We start from the raw sequence: 5,000 nt of genomic DNA, 5'->3' as shown, positions 1-5,000 counted from the left end.
AATTACAAAATCACAAATCTTTCTCAACTGTCTTGGCTCCTTTTATTTACACCCCTAAATTCCACATACTAAGGTACAACAGGAATACGGGATAAATGCAGAGGCTACTTCCTACCAATATGGAAGCCGGGCAAAAAAAAAAAAAGAAAAAAGCTCACGCTAGCACGCCGGGCGAAGCATCGCTCTGAGATGAGTTGCGAGTCGCAGGGATGCCGGTGAAGCAGGCTCGGGCTGAGTGGGCCAGCCAGCCTTTTGACTTAGGGAAGTGGCGTCGCCATGTCAAGTTCAAAGAACTCTGTGAAGCTTTAGGGGGACAAAAGAACAACTGTTGTAGATGCAGGCAGGTCTGGGAGGAGAATTTTAAAAAAAACTCAATACAACTGGAAATCAGCCCCCCGAAACGAGAACGGGGACCCATGAATGGCGGCCCATGACTTGAGGTTGCGTGTAACGGTGAAATAAACATCACGGCTGTGACGAAACGGTGCTGTTATTGCCCCACGGCTCACTCCCTTTCGTGATGTGTTGCTTTAATGTGACCTAAGTAAGTGATCTAAATTAGCAGGTGTTTTTTTGTTTGTTTGTTTGTTTTTAACAGCAAATATTGGGCTTGTCCCACCCATGAGCTGCAACTGTGATTGGTTGTAGTTCTGCTCTGCGTTGACATCCTGTAACAGACTTTCCCCCCCATGTTGTCAGTTTCCTCAAACGTACACTGACCCCTACTGGCAGGCTTGGGTTACTTTTATCCACAGCATTCCCTCCACAGAGTTCTTGTTGAATATTTTCCAGTGTTTTGTTTTGAGAGCAACTGGCTATAATTAAGCCAAACTACAACTGATTGGTTTCCATCCCATGGCAGGCCATGCAGGTGGGCTTAAACGGCATCTGACGCTGAAATGTTTCGACTCTGAAGACTCCAAAGGCCGTATGAAATGTAACACAAGGACGTACATGTAAAAGAAAGGGTAATGCGTTGTAGATTTGTGAAAGCGTAAAGTAAGATGGAGTAAAAGTAAGAAAAGCAAGTGAAAGAATGTGCATGTAAGTGCTTGAGGATGGCAAAAGCTTACAGCACCTGGTATTCCCAGGCGGTCTCCCATCCAAGTACTAACCAGGCCCGACCCTGCTTAGCTTCCGAGATCAGACGAGATCGGGCGTGCTCAGGGTGGTATGGCCGTAAGCGAGAGCACTGCTTCCACTCAGCCTATTTATAAGCATGCGGCAAAAGACGGCTGCCTTTTCCACACTACAGGGGACACACATTTACTCGCCCTCCTTTCTTACTTCCAAAGCAACCCCACCAAGCTCATTCAAACCAATCACACATTTCATTGCTCTCTCCTGTCCTCCTTCTCTTTTCACAAAAAAAATAAAACAACAAAACTTGCTCTTTTGGCTGACACTTGAACATTCAGCAACAAAGGCTAACGCCGGCCGCCAGACTCGGCCTTGTCAACATAAAAGTCACATAAGCCACATGAGTCGAATGGGCTCGTGAAACGGGACAATTACAAAATCACAAATCTTTCTCAACTGTCTTGGCTCCTTTTATTTACACCCCTAAATTCCACATACTAAGGTACAACAGGAATACGGGATAAATGCAGAGGCTACTTCCTACCAATATGGAAGCCGGGCAAAAAAAAAAAAAAGAAAAAAGCTCACGCTAGCACGCCGGGCGAAGCATCGCTCTGAGATGAGTTGCGAGTCGCAGGGATGCCGGTGAAGCAGGCTCGGGCTGAGTGGGCCAGCCAGCCTTTTGACTTAGGGAAGTGGCGTCGCCATGTCAAGTTCAAAGAACTCTGTGAAGCTTTAGGGGGACAAAAGAACAACTGTTGTAGATGCAGGCAGGTCTGGGAGGAGAATTTTAAAAAAAACTCAATACAACTGGAAATCAGCCCCCCGAAACGAGAACGGGGACCCATGAATGGCGGCCCATGACTTGAGGTTGCGTGTAACGGTGAAATAAACATCACGGCTGTGACGAAACGGTGCTGTTATTGCCCCACGGCTCACTCCCTTTCGTGATGTGTTGCTTTAATGTGACCTAAGTAAGTGATCTAAATTAGCAGGTGTTTTTTTGTTTGTTTGTTTGTTTTTAACAGCAAATATTGGGCTTGTCCCACCCATGAGCTGCAACTGTGATTGGTTGTAGTTCTGCTCTGCGTTGACATCCTGTAACAGACTTTCCCCCCCATGTTGTCAGTTTCCTCAAACGTACACTGACCCCTACTGGCAGGCTTGGGTTACTTTTATCCACAGCATTCCCTCCACAGAGTTCTTGTTGAATATTTTCCAGTGTTTTGTTTTGAGAGCAACTGGCTATAATTAAGCCAAACTACAACTGATTGGTTTCCATCCCATGGCAGGCCATGCAGGTGGGCTTAAACGGCATCTGACGCTGAAATGTTTCGACTCTGAAGACTCCAAAGGCCGTATGAAATGTAACACAAGGACGTACATGTAAAAGAAAGGGTAATGCGTTGTAGATTTGTGAAAGCGTAAAGTAAGATGGAGTAAAAGTAAGAAAAGCAAGTGAAAGAATGTGCATGTAAGTGCTTGAGGATGGCAAAAGCTTACAGCACCTGGTATTCCCAGGCGGTCTCCCATCCAAGTACTAACCAGGCCCGACCCTGCTTAGCTTCCGAGATCAGACGAGATCGGGCGTGCTCAGGGTGGTATGGCCGTAAGCGAGAGCACTGCTTCCACTCAGCCTATTTATAAGCATGCGGCAAAAGACGGCTGCCTTTTCCACACTAAAGGGGACACACATTTACTCGCCCTCCTTTCTTACTTCCAAAGCAACCCCACCAAGCTCATTCAAACCAATCACACATTTCATTGCTCTCTCCTGTCCTCCTTCTCTTTTCACAAAAAAAATAAAACAACAAAACTTGCTCTTTTGGCTGACACTTGAACATTCAGCAACAAAGGCTAACGCCGGCCGCCAGACTCGGCCTTGTCAACATAAAAGTCACATAAGCCACATGAGTCGAATGGGCTCGTGAAACGGGACAATTACAAAATCACAAATCTTTCTCAACTGTCTTGGCTCCTTTTATTTACACCCCTAAATTCCACATACTAAGGTACAACAGGAATACGGGATAAATGCAGAGGCTACTTCCTACCAATATGGAAGCCGGGCAAAAAAAAAAAAAGAAAAAAGCTCACGCTAGCACGCCGGGCGAAGCATCGCTCTGAGATGAGTTGCGAGTCGCAGGGATGCCGGTGAAGCAGGCTCGGGCTGAGTGGGCCAGCCAGCCTTTTGACTTAGGGAAGTGGCGTCGCCATGTCAAGTTCAAAGAACTCTGTGAAGCTTTAGGGGGACAAAAGAACAACTGTTGTAGATGCAGGCAGGTCTGGGAGGAGAATTTTAAAAAAAACTCAATACAACTGGAAATCAGCCCCCCGAAACGAGAACGGGGACCCATGAATGGCGGCCCATGACTTGAGGTTGCGTGTAACGGTGAAATAAACATCACGGCTGTGACGAAACGGTGCTGTTATTGCCCCACGGCTCACTCCCTTTCGTGATGTGTTGCTTTAATGTGACCTAAGTAAGTGATCTAAATTAGCAGGTGTTTTTTTGTTTGTTTGTTTGTTTTTAACAGCAAATATTGGGCTTGTCCCACCCATGAGCTGCAACTGTGATTGGTTGTAGTTCTGCTCTGCGTTGACATCCTGTAACAGACTTTCCCCCCCATGTTGTCAGTTTCCTCAAACGTACACTGACCCCTACTGGCAGGCTTGGGTTACTTTTATCCACAGCATTCCCTCCACAGAGTTCTTGTTGAATATTTTCCAGTGTTTTGTTTTGAGAGCAACTGGCTATAATTAAGCCAAACTACAACTGATTGGTTTCCATCCCATGGCAGGCCATGCAGGTGGGCTTAAACGGCATCTGACGCTGAAATGTTTCGACTCTGAAGACTCCAAAGGCCGTATGAAATGTAACACAAGGACGTACATGTAAAAGAAAGGGTAATGCGTTGTAGATTTGTGAAAGCGTAAAGTAAGATGGAGTAAAAGTAAGAAAAGCAAGTGAAAGAATGTGCATGTAAGTGCTTGAGGATGGCAAAAGCTTACAGCACCTGGTATTCCCAGGCTGTCTCCCATCCAAGTACTAACCAGGCCCGACCCTGCTTAGCTTCCGAGATCAGACGAGATCGGGCGTGCTCAGGGTGGTATGGCCGTAAGCGAGAGCACTGCTTCCACTCAGCCTATTTATAAGCATGCGGCAAAAGACGGCTGCCTTTTCCACACTACAGGGGACACACATTTACTCGCCCTCCTTTCTTACTTCCAAAGCAACCCCACCAAGCTCATTCAAACCAATCACACATTTCATTGCTCTCTCCTGTCCTCCTTCTCTTTTCACAAAAAAAATAAAACAACAAAACTTGCTCTTTTGGCTGACACTTGAACATTCAGCAACAAAGGCTAACGCCGGCCGCCAGACTCGGCCTTGTCAACATAAAAGTCACATAAGCCACATGAGTCGAATGGGCTCGTGAAACGGGACAATTACAAAATCACAAATCTTTCTCAACTGTCTTGGCTCCTTTTATTTACACCCCTAAATTCCACATACTAAGGTACAACAGGAATACGGGATAAATGCAGAGGCTACTTCCTACCAATATGGAAGCCGGGCAAAAAAAAAAAAAGAAAAAAGCTCACGCTAGCACGCCGGGCGAAGCATCGCTCTGAGATGAGTTGCGAGTCGCAGGGATGCCGGTGAAGCAGGCTCGGGCTGAGTGGGCCAGCCAGCCTTTTGACTTAGGGAAGTGGCGTCGCCATGTCAAGTTCAAAGAACTCTGTGAAGCTTTAGGGGGACAAAAGAACAACTGTTGTAGATGCAGGCAGGTCTGGGAGGAGAATTTTAAAAAAAACTCAATACAACTGGAAATCAGCCCCCCGAAACGAGAACGGGGACCCATGAATGGCGGCCCATGACTTGAGGTTGCGTGTAACGGTGAAATAAACATCACGGC

General features: G+C 46.5%; 3 non-coding genes across 3 annotated transcripts; all 3 read right to left on the bottom strand.

Annotated features, from left to right (window-relative positions):
• Positions 1–1,066: 1,066 nt before the first annotated feature.
• Positions 1,067–1,185, bottom strand: LOC140576087 (5S ribosomal RNA). The gene has a single exon (XR_011981320.1). It is a non-coding gene; the product is annotated as a 5S ribosomal RNA (ribosomal RNA).
• Positions 1,186–2,576: 1,391 nt separating this feature from the next.
• LOC140576086 (5S ribosomal RNA) lies at positions 2,577–2,695 on the bottom strand. The gene has a single exon (XR_011981319.1). It is a non-coding gene; the product is annotated as a 5S ribosomal RNA (ribosomal RNA).
• Positions 2,696–4,085: 1,390 nt separating this feature from the next.
• LOC140575805 (5S ribosomal RNA) lies at positions 4,086–4,204 on the bottom strand. Its single transcript, XR_011981065.1, has one exon. It is a non-coding gene; the product is annotated as a 5S ribosomal RNA (ribosomal RNA).
• Positions 4,205–5,000: the final 796 nt, after the last annotated feature.

The sequence above is a fragment of the Salminus brasiliensis genome, chromosome 13 (genome assembly GCF_030463535.1).
Source record: "Salminus brasiliensis chromosome 13, fSalBra1.hap2, whole genome shotgun sequence".
Classification (NCBI taxonomy): Eukaryota; Metazoa; Chordata; class Actinopteri; order Characiformes; family Bryconidae; genus Salminus; species Salminus brasiliensis.
The sequence above is the reverse complement of the archived record's forward strand: the minus strand, read 5'-3'. Positions and strand labels throughout refer to the sequence as shown.